The sequence below is a fragment of the Kogia breviceps genome, chromosome 3, assembly GCF_026419965.1.
Source record: "Kogia breviceps isolate mKogBre1 chromosome 3, mKogBre1 haplotype 1, whole genome shotgun sequence".
In the NCBI taxonomy this organism is placed as follows: Eukaryota; Metazoa; Chordata; class Mammalia; order Artiodactyla; family Physeteridae; genus Kogia; species Kogia breviceps.
Window position 1 is genome coordinate 120,854,213 of NC_081312.1, and position 18,399 is coordinate 120,872,611.

The window sequence follows — 18,399 nt, forward strand, 5'->3', positions numbered from 1 at the left end:
CAATCTTTCTATATTCCTCAAGTTAAATGTGTATATACTTATACATATTTACATGCATGCATACATATATATATATAAAATACAGTCATAAATGAATAAAACACAAATGTATGTAGAGTGTTGGGCATGTAATCAAAGGGATAAATACTCAATCTGGGTTTGTACTTTGTTCTAGCAAGAAAATAATGCCACCATGTTTCCTAGACTGCAAAATTCAGGAAACTGTAGACTCCTTCCTTAAAGTAAGTTATTCTGAGACGTAACAGAAATTTGCTCAGGGCAAATGGTATTTTGTGAACAAGATGACATAGAATAACAATTCTGAATGATGCAAAGTGAAATCATTTGAACAACCTACAAAGCAAAAGGAACACAACTCAAAAATCACACAGTCACCTTAACTGTCTGGTTGATTTGCCTTGGCTAAGAGACTAAGTGAACATATACAAAACAAGGCTCACCGTGTTGTGATACAGATGGGTCAGAGCAGATCCTAGGGATAAATAACTATGCTATATTTGACAATAAGTGAATAGCAATCTCATTTGAAAAGAGCCTACCTTACAGAGTGTCTAGGCAAGTAGATTCATAGAACACGCCAGCACTGTGTTGGACAAGGCAAGGGGCCTCGGACGAAAGCACAGATCCTGTCACCCAATTCCAATGGCCACGACAGCCCACGGGTGTAAGGACAGGCAGTGTGAGCTCAGGACCAGAAAGCCAAGGAAACTTAGGGCCTGGGATGGGACTAAGCAATGAATTACAGCTTAAGGGGAGATATCAGAGGCATAGAGTGATTCAAAGCCCACAGAGGGCTACAAATGCACCCCAGATTCAGTAGGGCCACCCACAGTCCTTGCCTGGTGACAATATAGAACTTACTTTTATCTAAGGAGTTTGCATCTCCAGTGCTATTACCTCAGTCAAAGAATAATAGGGTTTGCTTTACAGAGAACTGACAGGATCCACTTAGCTAGAATGTATTTATTCTGTAATAATAAATGCTCAAATATTGCCTATTACTAATATTAATACAAGCAATTTTCACTTATTATGGAGCAGGGTCTGTTTTAACCACTTTTATAGGTTAATCCTCCTAATCCTCATACAATCTTGTAAGATTAGTGCTATCACAACTCCATTTTGCAGATAAAGAAATTGAGATTCCTTACGCCTAAGACCACCCACTAGGAGGTGGACTGGAATCCAGGCAATGTGACGACAAAGTCACACTAAACACTCCAGCTATCTGCTTGGGACAGATTACAGTGATGCCTGTCATCTCGATTAACTGGAAGATGCAACTGAAATTAAGGGAATGGAGAGCAAAGAGCAATGGCAACTGCAAGGGCCAAAGACACACCCACTGCAGGCGTGATGAGGGAGCAAGCAACCTGCCTGGACCCAGCAGGCCGTGCCCTGAACCACATGCCATCCAGATGACACCACCAACCCCATCTCTGAGCCAGAGGGACTTGGGAGTTTTAGGATAACAGACTGACTTTCCACTCCTGACTCCCAGCCAGACCTGCACTTTGAAGCAGTCGCAGGGAGGGCAGTATTCTCAAATCGGTTAACAAGGCAACGAAGCCAAGCCACAAACAAGGGCATAATTAAAGCTCTTTTATTTTTGTTTTAAAGTATCTGAAATCTGCCAAGCGCAGATCACTGCAGAGAGAAAAGCAGCATGTCTAGAAGTTGATTTGGCCTTGTCGTCTCCTGCCTGGGATCCTATCTGGAAAAGAGAAGAAAGTTCATTATCTATGGAGGGCATACAGTGTGCCAATGCCCAGACGAGGTGCTTTCCACAAACATTATCTCATGAAATCCTGACATGAACTGTGTGGCACTGGTATTATTAAATTCAATATAAAGATACAGGAGAGATTCAGAGAGGTTAAGTAACTCGTCCAGAGCACACAGCCAGTGCAGCAGAATGATATTTTAAACCTCGGCATTCGCATCCATCCTGGTTTCATAAAACGACGTGGCTACTTCAAACATCTTTCATCACAAAGACAGTCAGAAGACAGGGTGAGAGCAGCAGGCCCTCTGAAGTTCCTTGGATTGAAATATGTTTATTAGTACAAAGTGGCAAATCACCTCTGCCGGGCAGCCCAGCAACTCCAGCCCCAGCTGGGCTCTGAATGGCCAAAGCTGCCAGGCCACTCCGGGATGCCCAGATAAGAACGAGCATTGTTTGGCACCAGCTGCTGCGGGGCCCCCGTGCACACAGGCCGTACCATGGCACTCGATGGGGTGGGTCCAGGCGAGGGGTGCAGGCTTGGTGGCTGCAGTGTCTCAGCCAGCGGGCCGAGGGGATCTGAAAAAGCCTTAGGGTTGCAGCTAAGGGAGCTGGGTGGGCAAGGGTGCTTGGATAGCCTAACACAGTCAGGAGATGGCTGGAGCCATCCTGCATTCAGAGGGAAACGGTCAAGGGAAGGGGAGAGGGGAAAAGGATGACAATATGCTAAATGAGAAAAGGAAAGTATTGAAGAGCAAAGCCAAATATTATCAATCTATTCACATGTTCTGTATCAACTCTGAAACCGAAGGCATTTCTAAACCCATCCATGATCCAGCACTGAGGAACAGGTGCTTGACAGTGGCAATGACACCTGGTGTTCATGCACCTTGGTCTCCCTGCACTCTCTCACAAAGGGCCATAAAAGCCGGCACAGATTCCACTAGGAGAGGGAGTCTTGGCCACTGCACAGATGCAGGCAGAAAGGGAGCAGGAAATTAACTCTCTCTCCCTCTCCCTTTCAACTGCAATGTCATCTGTAAGCAGGATCCTTTGACCTCCAAGCTTCAGGTTCTGAATGATAATATATCAATTGCAGGATTAGAAATGGAGGATGTAAGGCACTTGTCAGCACCTGCCATCTTGCAGGAGCTCATTAAATACCCATTATCCCTCATCTTCACAACTTTTAAAGAGAATCAACAAAGTGCTATCCCATCACACCCTTATTTTTTTTTACAATATTATAATTTTTAATGTGCTTTCTTAAAACATCTTTATTGGAGTATAACTGTTTTACAATGGTGTGTTAGTTTCTGCTTTACAACAAAGTGAATCAGTTATACATATACATATGTTCCCATAGCTCTTCCCTCTTGCATCGCCCTCCCTCCCACCCTCCCTATCCCACCCCTCTAGGTGGTCACAAAGCACCGAACTGATCTCCCTGTGCCATGCGGCTGCTTCCCACTAGCTATCTATTTTACGTTTGGTAGTGTATATATGTCCATGCCACTCTCTCACTTCGTCACAGCTTACCCTTCCCCCTCCCCATATCCTCAAGTTCATGCTCTAGTAGGTCTGTGTTTTATTCCCTTCCTACCACTAATATCTTCATGACATTTTTTTCTTAGATTCCATATATATGTGTTAGCATATGGTATTTGTTTTTCTTCTTTTGACTTACTTCACTCTGTATGACAGACTCCAGGTCTATCCACCTCATAACAAATAACTCAGTTTGATTTCTTTTTATGGCTGAGTAATATTCCATTGTATATATGTGCCACATCTTCTTTATCCATTCATCTGTTGATGGACACTTAGGTTGCTTCCATGTCCTGGCTATTGTAAATAGAGCTGCAATGAACATTTTGGTACATGACTCTTTTTGAATTATGGTTTTCTCAGGGTATGTGCCCAGTAGTGGGATTGCAGGGTCGTATGGTAGTTCTATTTGTAGTTTTTTAAGGAACCTCCATACTGTTCTCCATAGTGGCTGTATCAATTTACATTCCCACCAACAGTGCAAGAGTGTTCCCTTTTCTCCACACCCTCTCCAGCATTTATTGTTTCTAGAGTTTTTGATGATGGCCATTCTGACTGGTGTGAGATGATATCTCATTGTAGCTTTGATTTACCCTCAGAATGGGAGAAAATATTTGCAAATGAAGCAACTGACAAAGGATTAATATCCAAAATTTATAAGCAACTCATGCAGCTCAATAACAAAAAAACAAACAACCCAATCCAAAAATGGGCAGAAGAACTAAATAGACATTTCTCCAAAGAAGATATACAGATTGCCAACAAACACATGAAAGAATGCTCAACATCATTAATCATTAGAGAAACACACCCTTATTCTTGTCTGGAGTTATGCTGGACCTGGACGACTGACTCAGATTGATGGAGTCAGTGTGAGGTCCTGAGAACAAAGCCGCAAAGATAAGGATGAATGCACCCCTGCACTTAAGCAGTCAGCAAGCACAGAAATAGGGTCACACAGTAGAAACAAACCCTGAGGCTGGCAGCCTGGCTTTCACATCTCTCTTTGGAAGGGCAAAGCATAAAGAGGCAAATCACCACGTCCAAGTTCGTACTCATGCAGGGCCGCCGGGCAGGAGGTGCTGCAGAGGACTTCACACACTCACCCCATAAGAAGACAAGTTGAGAGTCCACCCTGATGCAGGGCAGGGGTGGGGGGCCATGGGCTCATGGGAGGCAGATCTCACCTAATGGGAGGACTTGCATGGGGTGGAAGGATCATAAATAAAAGAGAAACACAGGAGATGTGCTCTGCTGTCATTTTCCAGCTAAAAAGAAGAGTTAGCTCATGGAAAAAGATACAATCCTCTAAGCTTCCAATGCAGATTTCTGTGCTGTGCCTATAGTGGGGAAAATGTTCCCATTGCACAATTAATGGAGACAGAGGGGAAACGCAGGACACACGGAAAGAAAGGAAAAATGAATGACAAAGACACACAGGCTAGTGGGGATACTGGGGAAATGAACCAATCATACATGCCGTCCAAAAATAAACTTTAAAGGATCAACTCAGGCTTACTATGGCTCACAGGGCTCTGCAGGATGTGGTCTTCAGCTACCTCTCTGTTCTCATCTACCGCTTTCCCCCTTGCTTCCTCTGCTAGAGACTCACTAGCCTTTCCAATCTTTGACCATAACAAGCAAGCTTCAACCTCAGGGCCTTTGCACCTCCTATTCCTTCTGCCTACAACACTCTTGCTCTGAATAGCTATATAATTTTATCTTACACTTCCTCTAAATCTACTCACTGCCAAGGGGGGCAGTGGGGGAGGGATGGATGGGGAGTTTGGGATTAGCAGATGCAAACTATTATATAGAGAATAGCTAAACAACAAGGTCCTACTGTATAGCACAGGGAACTATATTCAGTATCCTATGATAAACCATTATAGAAAAGAATATGAAAAAGAATGTATGTATATGTATAACAATCACTTTGCTGTGCAGCAGAAATTAACACAACATTGTAAATCAACTATACGTCAATAACATAAATTTTACAAAAAGAATGATAAGAATAGTGATAATATCTAACACTGCTCCAAGGTTTTTTATATGTTTTAACTTCTTTAATCTTCTTAACCATTATCATTATTCCACAGCTGATTTTGAGGTCCTGAGAGATTAGAAAACTTTCTCAGTGTCACATAGCTTGACTGTGGCAGTGCTAGGCACCAAAAGCAGAATTCTGACTCCTGAGCCTTTTCCTTTAAATAATAAAATGTTGTTTTAAAATAAAGAAACCATTATTAATGTCTTCAACAGAGATTATGTGAATCACTAAAATCAGAAATAATTATGAAACATTTATTTTCAAGTATTAAATAGAGCTTAAGTGATTTTCACAATTTGCAACTTTCTAGGAAACTTAAATAATTAAATTCCAGTTCGAGTTCTGACATTTCCTTTTTCAAATCAGAATCATTTGTTCAAACTAAGCATTTGGGGAATGCCTGCTCCATGTCAGGCCCTGTGCTGAGTATTTTTCATCTGTTATCTCGTTTAACTCTCGTAATAGCACTATTCTTTGAGAACTGTGGAAATGGAGCTCCACTGAGGTTAACTAATCAGGACCTATCCCAATGACTTGGGTTCAGCAGCTGGAGCCGTCCTGGCAAGCTCACCTGTATTCTGGGAGCATAGAGTCTTAGGTCCTCCCCCAGTGCATCAAGGAAAGCTTTCTGGTAAAAGGTACAGTTGTGGGAGCTACCTGAATCTTGCTCATTTAGTAGGAAAAAGCCTACCCATCCCATGTGAGGCCCAGGAAAGAAGGGGCTGATGGGAGGCTCAGGGGGTGTTGAGTCTGCCCTCTGCTTTGGGCAGCTGGTAGGAGGGTCCACACAGAGCTGAGGTGGTCTTCTTCTTTGCCCCTTCCCACATCACTGGCCAGCTGCAGACCCAGCTTTGTCCCTTCTACCATTGCCTTACTCATATTCTTTTCCATTTTAGTTTATCACAGCATATTGAATATAGTTCCCTGTGCTATATAGTAGGACCATGTTTTTTTTGTTTTGGGGTTTTTTGCCATACGCGGGCCTCTCACTGTTGTAGCCTCTCCCGTTGCAGAGCTCAGGCTCCGCGACCACGGCTCACGGGCCCAGCCACTCTGCGGCATGTGGGATCCTCCCGGACCGGGGCACGAACCTGTGTCCCCTGCATCGGCAGGTGGACTCCCAACCACTGCGCCACCAGGGAAGCCCAAGGACCTTGTTGTTTATCCATCCTATATATAAAAGTTTGCATCTGCTAATCCCAAACTCCCCATCCATCTGTCCCCCACTGCCCCCCTTGGCAACCACAAGTCTGTGTCTGTGAGTCTGTTTGTTTCATAGATAAGTTCATTTGTGTCATATTTTATGTATTTATTATTTTTTTAATATTTATTTATTTGGTTGTGCCAGGTCCTGGTGGCAGCACACAGGATCTTCTTTGCAGCATACAGGCTCTTAGTTGCTGCATGTGGGATCTAGTTCCCTGACCAGGGTTCCCAGTCCCCTTCATTGGGAATGCAGAGTCTTAACCACTGGATCACCAGGGAAGTCCCCATTTGTGTCATTTTTTTTTTTTTTTTTGCAGTATGCAGACCTCTCACTGTTGTGGCCTCTCCCATTGCAGAGCACAGGCTGCGGACGCGCAGGCTCAGCGGCCATGGCTCACGGGCCCAGCCGCTCCGCCGCACGTGGGATCCTCCTGGACCAGGGCACGAACCCACGTCTCCTGCATCGGCAGGCGGACTCTCAACCACTGCGCCACCAGGGAAGCCCATGTGTCATATTTTAGATTCCACATAAAAGTGGTATCATATGGTACTTGTCTTTGTCTGACTTACTTCACTTAGTATGACAATCTCTAGGTCCATCCATGTTGTTGCAAATGGCATTATTTCATTCTTTTTTATGGCTGAGTAATATTCCATTGTATATATGTACCATATCTTCTTTATCCATTCATCCGTTGATGGACGTTTAGGTTGCTTCCATGTCCTAGCTATTGTAAATAGTGCTGCAATGAACATTGGGGTGCATGTATTTTTCAAATTATAGTTTTGTCTGGATATGATATGTGCCCAGGAGCGGGATTACTGGATCATATGGTAGCTCTATTTTTAGTTTTTTGAGGAACCTCCATACTGTTCTCCATAGTGGCTGCACCCGTTTACATTCCCACCAACAGTGTAGGAGGGTTCCCTTTTCTCCACACACTCTCCAGCATTTGTTATTTGTAGATTTTTAAATCATGGCCATTCTGACCAGTGTGAGGTGGTACCTCATTGTAGTTTTGATTTGCATTTCTCTAATTATTCTTATCATTCTTTGGACCACTATTTTGGTCATTCACGTGACTTTATGTGATGCTATGGTGGCAAAGCTTTCCACTCTGTGCAGAGTTTCTGTGGGTGTATTAGCTGGCGGATTAAGTGTACAATAGGTAAAAAGCATTTAGCACAGTTCCTGGCACACGGTGTGGAATCACAGGGCTGCAACCATGATACATGAAGATGCTACACTCAGAGATATGACCAATACAATTCTGCCTGAAAAATAGTTGGAACCAAAATTTCTACATACAAATCAGCAAAGCACATGAAATAATTAGAAGAGTATGAATAATGTGCACAAGGATCACCTTAGTAATTAAGAGATATAAATCACAACTTGGAGTTTATAACCAACAGCAACTTGAAGGGTACATAATGGCAGAAAATAAGATAATTACAAATAACTGCAAAGAGAAATCCCTGTGGAAATGACAGCTGCGTGTAAGGAAACACAGGGGGACAGAATGTTAAAGATGTGGCGGTTTCTAAATGCCCCAGCAAAGCCAAAGCGAGGCGGTCCCATATCATCCACAAGTCCCAGCATCAGAGCAAGAGACTGCGTGTCCTGATCCCAAACAGGCAAGTCTTTTACTGAGAAGCCTAGGGTTTCTGACATTCCCACTGGTGCCTCAGCTGATGGAGTGAAAAGGCAAACCAGAAAGAAAGGATTCCAGGGTCTCAGTACCAAGTTTCTCTTTTCACTCTCAGGATAAGCAGATTTCACAAAGCAAGTATCCCAGGCACCTGGAGAAAGTGAAAGCCAGACCATTTACTGCCAGCTATTAAAAAAAAAAAAAAAGTGAGGTGGAACCAGGGAGTTATTTTATTATTCACCAGCCTCAAAGCATCTTGGGAACCTGAAGATTAAGATAAGCTAATAGAGAGGCCTGTAATTTGAACGGTTGGAGCCCACAGCTCTTTCCCAAGCCCTTGCTACTTGCCTGTTTACAGCAGACGGCACCAGCCTGGACTGTACCATGACTGGTGGTCCATTTGCCGTTCCTTGACTCACGAGGCACTAAGAATGCAGCCCAAACAGCTTCTTAAAGAACAAGATGATATTACAGCAGCTTGGAGACCAGGTGACACCTAATAGCAAAGAAAACTCCAGTTCTTTCTAGTCCATAATTTACTGGCTCTGATGGAGTTATACTTTTTTAACATGTTCGGTAAAACCAGAGTGGGGCTGAAAAGTCATGTATGGTAGCTGTGGGAGTGGAGGGTAGAAACCCCCCTAATCCCCCAGCACCCATCCCACATTAATAAATTTCACTTCTCCCTGCTTGATTATTCATTCATTCATTTAGCAAACATTTACCAAACACTACCACCTGCTCAACCCTGGGCTGGGAGCTGTGAACACAAAGATAAGCAAATAATACAGCTTCAACAATACATTATTTAAAGAGTGTGATTGGGTTATACTGAATTCCACTCAGTAGAGGCATGTCCTGAAGGCGCACTTGAGAAGGGAGACGTGACCTTCCCATCCTCCCCCTGAGCGTCAGTCCTTGCATGCCCTCTCCTTGTACACGCATCTTAGCATTGGCTGAGCGTGATTTCACTCTAAGCATTTTTCATACTGCACGACCCCTGAATGCACACTCACCTTCTAAACAGCTGAGGAACATCCTTGGGTAATGCTGCCCTCACACACAATGTTGGTGTCCCAAGCTGCTTGAGAACCAAACTCCCCAGCAAAAGGGAGTACTTCAAGGCAGGGATCTTAAGGGTTTTGTGTTACAATAGGGTCAATGGCAAAGGAGGCCCCAGGAGAACAGCACCTGACCTGGTGGGGGGAGAGGCGGGGAAGGTGATGGCAGGGAGGGGCAGGGTTAACCTATTCACGCTTGACATCCCAGGGTTAGTACTAGAAGATGAGGAGGAGATGGCCAAGCAAAGAAATCACAGTGCTTATGCTACAAAACCCATCTCCAGATGTCTGGGCCAAAGGCACATGTCCCTGTTTCCCTTGGGGGCCATTTCTACATGCTGCTTATTTCCCAGGGGACTTGCATCCACCGTTCAGTTCTAAAAGTCTGAGAGCTGACTCTGACCGACAGCTGTTGGTATTAAAAGCTTCCGATCCGATACACCAGCTTTCTCTGAGTGGCTTTTAAACTTTCAGTCCCAGTGCTAAAATCCCTTCCTTTCTTTAGGTCAATAGCTTAAAGGGGACAAGCAGAGAGCCTGCTGGGTGCATAAAACGCAGGGTAAATAAGTCTTTAAATGGGAAAAGCAATGTCAGATCACTGGGTCTGTTACTCAGGCTGCTTCCCATGAATCTCACAACAGAAACACAGACATATGGCTGGTACTCCAAGAATGATTTTGGTGTTTAAATTCTGTCATGTGGCTCCAATCCTGGGGAGTATATTTGAAAAGGCCAAGTGGAACACTTTCCAGATGAAAATCAATCAGTGAGAGCAAGAAAACAATTCCCTCAGTGATCTGTCCCAGAACAAGAGTTTAGGTTTTCATCTTCCCCAAAAGGAATTGGGGGGACCAAGCAGGCTGAGTAGTTGGTGTTACAGCTCCTTTTACCAGGAAAAATACCTTCTTCCATCAATCCTGGAAGAGAGATGCAGATACTTAAATGCAAGTCTTAGAGCACTGAGTACTTCAGCTCCGCTCTTTAAGGGAACAAACTATATCAAATACCAAATCCGCACCCCGCCCCCCCCCAAAAAAGGAGACACGGGACCTGGCCAGTCAGCTCTCGTGGATTTCCAGTGGCTCTCTCCAATGCACTCCTTCCTTCTAAATAATTCAGGCCTCACTGCTCTGAAGAGAGACCTTCTGAAAACTCCTGGATCCCTTTAAAGTACTCACTGACTCTGTGCTGTTAGGACTGCAGCAGCCCTCTCCCAAGTATTTCTGTTTAAAAAGATAAGCACAGTCCAATGCCCTTCAAGGAGTGAATGTTTAAACTAATGGTGGTATATCCATACCATGGACTATTGCTCAGAACTTAAAATGAATGGATTGTTGACACATACAACAACTTGGATGGATCTCCAGGGATTTGTGCTGAGTGAAAAAAAGCCAATCTCAAAAAGCTGCATGCTGTATGATTCCATTTATATAACAGTCTGAAAATGACGACATTCCCAAGATGGAGAACAGATTACAGTCGGCCCTCCATATCTGTGGGCTCTGCATCCATGGATATGGAGGGCTGACTATACCAGGCCATTTTATATAAGCAACTTGAGCCATCTGTGGATTTTTGGCATCCACAAGGGGTCATAGAACCAATCCCCCTCAGATACAGGGGGATGACTATAGAGGTTGCCTGGAGCTAGAGAGCAGGGAAGGGTGTGTCTATACAAGGGTAGCAGGAGGGATCCATGTGGTGGAACTGTTCTGTACTTAGACTGTGGTAGTGGTCACAGGACTCTACCCATGAGATAAAATTGGAAAGAATAAATACACACACACATACACACACACAAGTGCATGTAAAACTAGAGAAGCCTGCAGGTAGATTGCATCCATGTCAACTTCCTGACTATGGTATCTACTATAGCTATGCAAGACGTTACCACTGAGGAAGAATGGGCATCTTTCTGTATTATTTCTTATATATGTCAGTGAATGTACAATTAGCTCAAAATTAAAAGTTAAAAAAAAAGGATGCGCAGGTTGAAGAGAACACAGATCAGCTTCATTCAGACGCTCTGCACAGCGCCCTGAGCACTTATTAAAGGGACGCAGGTACCCTTGTTGGGCCTCCCCACGCCACCTCTGCTGTCACACACATGACTGTAGTCCCATAAAGTCTCCTCCTAAAGCTTCTGAGCCCACTGGCACCTCTTTAGGGATCTTGTCAAAAATTCAGTTGCACACCAGAATTAATCAACCACTGCCTAGAACACAAGTTTCACTCAGAAAGCTAAAGACCTATTTTATAACAGTATTTTTTTTTTTTTTTTTTTTTTGCGATACGCGGGCCTCTCACCGTTGTGGCCTCTCCCGTTGCGGAGCACAGGCTCCCGACGCGCAGGCTCGGCGGCCATGGCTCACGGGCCCAGCCGCTCCGTGGTATGTGGGATCTTCCCGGACCGGGGAACGAACCTGCGTCCCCTACATCGGCAGGCGGACTCTCAACCACTGCACCACCAGGGAAGCCCCAACAGTAATTTTATAAGAGGAAAATGGACCATTACTTACATAAACCATACCTATAGTGGGAACTCTATGCATTTGTTGTAACCATGTACCCTGGACAGTTGGAAATTATATGAATCCCTTGACCTTCCTTTTCCTTTCCTTTATATTTATTTTTTTCCTTAATTTTCAGGCGTATGTTTGTTTGCAAACTAAAAACCACACAAATGGCTGACTTTTGTTACATGCACCTGCACCATACTATCTATAAGTACCTAAGCATACCATCCTCTCAGACATCCTCCTGATCTTCCCCAAGTGGGGAATGAATTTCAAACCATTAAACAAAATGATCTGATACTGTCCTTGTGGATGTTACTAACCCTCACCCCCACCAATGACATCACTGTTTCCATGGTAACTAATGTACTTTGAAGTGGAAAATGCAGATGGTGGCTTAAAAAAAAAGCACAGACAAAATAAGTGATAGAAAACAAGCATGTCACAGTGTAAGTAGTGATGCCGAATGTACCTGCATTATGGGCGGCCAGCTCAGGGACAAGCAATAAATATTTTATGAGAACCCTTATGCTAACAGTCTATATAACGGTGACCTATCAAATTACACGATTTCCTTTGGAAGCACGGCTGCCCCATTCAACACATGTGGGTAAAAGTGTGTTAAAGGTGGCGGAGGGGAGGGATAAATTAGGAGGTTGGGATTAACATATACACATTACTCTATGTAAAATAGATAATCAACAAGGACCTACTGTATAGCACGGAGAGCTCTACTCAATACTCTTGTAACAACCTATATGGGAAAAGAATCTGAAAAAGAATAGATATAGGTATATGTATGACTGAATCACTTTGCTGTACACCTGAAACTAACACAACATTGTAAATCAACTATATTCCAATATAAAATAAAAATTAAGAAAAAGAAAAAAATTCACCTAAAAAATGTGTGTGTTCAACAGCACAGGTACCCAACACAGGCTGAGTTTTAAAACACAGTCACATACTTTGCTTTACCGTTAGTTAATATTGTTATTATGTTTGAGAATAGCTATTTCAGAAATATTTGAAGGCCAGGAAGAAAGGATGCAACTACTCACAAGAAAGAAGTGGAGAAAACTGAGAGGGAAAAAGCCTCCATTCTTACTTCCTAAATGTAAGAAAATAGGATAAAATCTCCAGGAAATGCAACATTCTTTCAGCATAAGGCCCTTTTGGTGAAGCGTGGGTACTTTTTCAGTTACTGTCGGTATTTCATTGTTTGGATGCTGGTGAATGAAGCTTTTCTGGACGTGAAAATCCACGCTCTGAGTTGTACGGAAGGCAGCGAGGAGGTGACAATTCTGGATGGTTTGACATAAAACTAGAGACTGCTTTTAAAACATAACAGAGTGTTTGATCTGCCCCTGTCAAAATGTCATTCTTAACACAACACTGAACATACTTAACAGAAGCTTCCAGAGGCTCCATCACGTATTCAGTCTCTGTGCTGCGGGAGCTAGTGTTAAGAAGACCATCTGATGACACCATGTCCTACAAACACCCAAGGAGCTACTTTCTTCTTCTGATGCCTTTGGCCACCACCAAGGACCAGGAATGCAAGTGGAGTCATGGAGCCAGTTTAAAGGCCCAAATCCACACACTGCTTAGGATCTCACATGATGATGGTTTCACTTCTAGGATGCTAGATCCTGCCCCATTTGGTCAGCACAGTGCTCTGTGCTTCAGTAAAGCTTCAGATAGAAGTCTTTCCCCAGGACAGTCTCTGTGTGGTCCTGCCACCTAATGCACGTTGGACTGGGGAGGTGACCAGCCTCACAGTTCCCCCCCTTCACTTCTGGCCGCATGCTCAGGCCAGACTACGGGTCTCCCGTTGCTTTGAGACCCGCCGAGCTACTCTCTTCCTAAAACACCTCTTTCCACAGACCGCTTTTTTACAAAAACCTAAAATGACGCTTTTTTTGCCTAGGAGATTGAGTCTAGAATTCAAGGCCTTCCTTTACTTAACTGCGACCTCCATCCAGTGAGGCCATCTTCCTTCCCCTTCTCAATGGCAGGCCTGGCGCCATGGCCAGGGCCCTTCCCTCAGACATCACCCCCTCCTCTCCAAAGAGCACACCACCCCGCTCCGCTAATGATCCTGCTTTTTCTGTAGGATCCACTTCAACGTTCTGCTCCCTCCATCTCCAAAAAGGGGTCTTTACATCCAGCCCCCCACACTCACTCACTCTTCCAAGAATCTCAGCCATTGCTCTGATGTCATTTACAAAGGTTTTCAGGAAAGTACCACAATGTAAGCTCCTTTGGAGTGGAGATTTCTGTGTGTTTTGATAGTTGCTGTGTCCTCAGCACCAAGAAGAGTGTCTGGCAAAACACAGAAGTTCAATAAACACATTTTGAATTAATATGGTAGCATCACAGAATACAAACACCTTAAATGTTTTAAGGGCAAGAGAGAGAGAAGAGAGTGGGGCTGGACATCAAAATTTAAAATATATACAAAGAGGGCTTCCCTGGTGGCTCAGTGGTTGAGAGTCTGCCTGCCGATGCAGGGGACGTGGGTTCGTGCCCCAGTCCGGGAAGATCCCACATGCCGCGGAGCGGCTGGGCCCGTGAGCCATGGCCCTGAGCGTCTGGAGCCTGTGCTCCGCAATGGGAGAGGCCACAACAGTGAGAGGCCCGCGTACCGCAAAAAAAAAAAAAAAAAAAAAAAAGAAAAAAGAAAAAAAGAAAAAAAATATATATATATATACACAAAGAGAACTGCCATCATCATTCACAGAGGCTCCATGCCAAACTAATTAAAACATTAAATACTGATTTAAGTTGTGAGGCGATACCATAAAATATAAGCAAAGAGATGCTTCACCATCAGAATTAAATTTAATGCCTCAGATCAATAAAAACTACCTTAAAGACACCAGGAAATAAATCAAGTAATACAAGCCACACATAATAGAAAATGACTTTCGGAAAGTGGTCTGTTACGGTCCCAGTGTAGAAGGAACTGATGGAAATGAGGTTTCTCATTCTGTGAAGTTGAATCAGTTCCATTTGGTTCAAACAGCAGACTCCAAACATACTGGCAAAAGTAAAATATTTATAATTAGCTGTTAGAGTGTTCGTGGACCAGGAATATGTGTAGAGGGAAGGCCTGGGATACACAACCCCTGTCACACAGACCACATCGACATGGAGCGGCTGGCCCAGTGGAGCCCCAAGTTGTGCCCTGCAGGGTCATCTGGGAGATGGCGTGCTAAACATAACAAGCCTGTTCGACTGAAAGACCCCCTCCCCAGTCCAGAAACATCTCCAGGTTGGGGGCCTTCATAACATCTGTGAGCACACGTGTCTTCTGCTCCCAGGAAGCCAGCCTAAGATCAGCAGGAAGGCCTGCCCAGAGGACAGAGCCAGCCTTAGGCTCTGCGTCCAAAAGCCTGGGAACAATGGGAAAGGCCGCGCCCAGAGTGAAAGCTGAAGGCGGGGGTTCACTAGGAGGCAGCATCTCATCTGGGGGAGCTGGGAACCCCAGATCAGAGACCACAGCTCTAAGGACTCTTTATGTTTTTACAGCAGCGGCCAGCAAACTCATCCTGGAAGAGACCGTATGGTACCTAGTTTAGGCTTTGCAGGTCACGTGGTCTCTGTCATAACTACTCCACTCTGTTGTTGGAGCACAGAAGTAGGTACAGACAAGAATGCATACATGAGGGACTTCCCTGGTGGCGCAGTGGTTAAGAATCCGCCTGCCAATGCAGGAGGCATGGGTTCAAGCCCTGGTCCGGGAGGATCCCACATGCCACGGAACAACTAAGCTCATGTGCCACAACTACAGAGCCTGCACTCTAGAGCCCACAAGCCACAACTACTGAAGCCTGCACACCTAGAGCCCGTGCTCTGCAACAAGAGAAGCCACCGCAATGAGAAGCCTGTGCACCACAACAAAGAGTAGCCCTCGCTCGATGCAACTAGAGGAAGCCTGCACACAGCAACGAAGACCCAACGCAGCCAGATAAATAAATAAATAAGTAAATAAAGAATTGCTTTAAAACAAAAAAAGAATGTGTACATGAACTTGCATGCCTGTGTTCCAAAAACACTTGACTTACAAAGCCGGCCTGCAGGCTGGATTTGACCTGTGGGCCGCAGTTTGCAGGCCCTGCTCTAGGACCTCCGTCACTACTCTATTGCTGATTTTTAGCCATCCCACCCAGCATTTCTTCACGGTGCTGACCACAGAACCCTCAAGGCAAAAAGGGCCTGACAACTGTCTTCAGGGACCCATGAAGGGGTGACGGAGAGAATGAGGCTGAGATTCATTGAGTACACGTGCCAGGCACCATACTTAGCCTTTTGCATGTGATAACTCCATTCACGCTCACGAGAAACCTCTGAGGTAGGTACTTTTATTGTCTCCAAGTTACAGACGAGGACACTGAGGTCCAGAGGGTGAAAAACCAACCCAGAGTCATGCCTGAGGGGTGGAGCTAGGGATGGAATCCAGGCAGGCTCGCTCCAGAGCCAAGCTCTTATCCGGGGATCTATAAACTGGGCAGACAGTGCCCACATCATGCAAGCCAGCGAGCCTGGGGGAAAGACCATGACCCACCGTGGGTGGGAGAAGTAAGAGGAAAGGAAAGTATCAGTAGGAAGGGCAGAGGCCCGAGAAGTGTCTTCACAGAAGAAGGGCAACTAGCGTCCCCTACACTGAGTTGTAAAACGGGGATAATAGTGAAGGACTAAATGAGATAATGTGTGTCAAGTATGGCACCGGTGCCGGGCACATAGCAGACTCTCGATAAACAAGAGAGATTATTTCTATTGGTAACTGAGTGAGCGCCTACTCAGAATTTTGGCAATAGCCTCATCTGTTACGACAGTGCCGGCAGAGATTACTTACCAGCTTCAAGGGAGAGAACATGCCTTTCACTTGGAGAGGTCTGGCTGTTACTACCCATCTCAACACAGCAGTCAACCTTAGCAAAATGAACAGGGGTCAACCAGACATTTTAATATGAAGTACTTAAAAGAGTGCCTTACTAGTGACCTAACATAAGCAAAATGCAAATCTAGTCAAGAAAAAACTAGCATCCAATGAGAGGACAATTTAGATCAAACCACAAGGAAATAACTCGACAAATTCTGAATAGAGAACATTCTGTAGAAGGTTCTAGATAATGATGACCTCTTCAAAGAGTCAACAACCTCTTTGAAAAGTCAACATCAGTAGCAAAAAGTGGGGGAATTATCCTAGATTACAAGAGACTGAAAGTTGTACACTTCTGTTGATTGCAGCATTATTCACAATAGCTGAACTGTGGAAGCAACCCAAGCGTCCATCAACAGAAGAATGGACAAGCAAGTATATATTTACAATGGAATATTATTTCAGCTTTTAAAAGGAAGGAAATTCTGAAACATGGTACAACATGGATGAACCTTAAGACATTATGTTAAAGGAAATAATCCAGGGACAAAAGAACAAATACTGTATAATTCCATTTATATGGGATATCTAGAGAAGTCAAATCACAGAGACAGAAAGTAAAACAGTGGTTGCCAGGAGCTATGAGGAGAAGGGAACAGAGTCATTGTTTAATGGGTTCAGAGTTTCAGTTTTTCAAGGTGAAAAGAGTTCTGGAGATGTATAGTGGTAATGTTTACCGAACAATATACCTGTACTTCATGTCACTGAACTGTACTCTTAAGAATGTTAAAGACAGTAAGTTTCATGTTACGTGTATTTTACCACAATAAAAAGAATTGGAAAAAAAAGAGAGACCTAAAGTCCTATAACAAGTGAAATGAAAGATCTTTCCTTGGTTTGTGGCTGTCTAAAAAAGAGATAGAGGCCTCTAGAGATTGAGCTAGGGATAGAGCTAGAAATGCCAGTGGAGCTATTTGGAAACATTTGGAGAAATTTGATAATATAGCAGGTATGAGTTGAAATTAGGAAATAGTTAATTTATTAGGAGTGATAATAGGGTTGTGGTGTTATAGGGAAATGATCATACTTTATGGAGAGGCATAAAGTACTTAGGTGTGAAGTGTCTTCATTTCTATAGTTTAAAGTGGTTAAAAAGGTACATGCATATCCTTGTGTGTGTACATATATGTGTGTGAACAGATGAAGTAAATATGCCAAATGTTAACAACTGTTCAATCCTAGGTGTGAGTGCATGGGTGCGTTCATTGTACTATCATTTCTATTTTTGTTTTGCTTGAGAATTTATAATATAGAATTAAAAATAAAGGTGGGGTAAAAATGCCCACCTATCTCCCAGGGCTACTCTAAGGCTTAAATGACATGAACCATGACAACACTTTGTAACCCACTAAACATTCCACACAAGTGAGACGGTGGCCTTGTACCCATTTTTGGTATCGATGATAAAACTAAGACCCCGGTAAATAAATGATTCCCCAACCACGACACTTTCAATAAATATCAATCTATTCTCAGTAAGTCCTATGGAATACTTTTTGAACAAGGCAGGTGTAATTTTGTACAAAGGTTTTGAAAAATGTCTATCTGTGGAAGAAGTGAACATTAATTAGAGTGTCTGTTCCCACTGTCACGGAGCAGTCTGTAATTTTGTAGGTGTTGTTATGGCAGAATTATTACATAATGGCCCTTGTTTTTGAGAGGCTGGCTGTT

The 18,399-nt window shown here is 43.9% G+C and overlaps 1 protein-coding gene across 3 annotated transcripts in view; it reads right to left on the reverse strand.

Moving 5' to 3' along the window:
* Nucleotides 1-18,399, reverse strand: part of SLCO3A1 (solute carrier organic anion transporter family member 3A1) — a 345,269-nt gene that overhangs the window by 298,623 nt on the left and 28,247 nt on the right. The gene's annotated exons all lie outside the window — the stretch shown is intronic.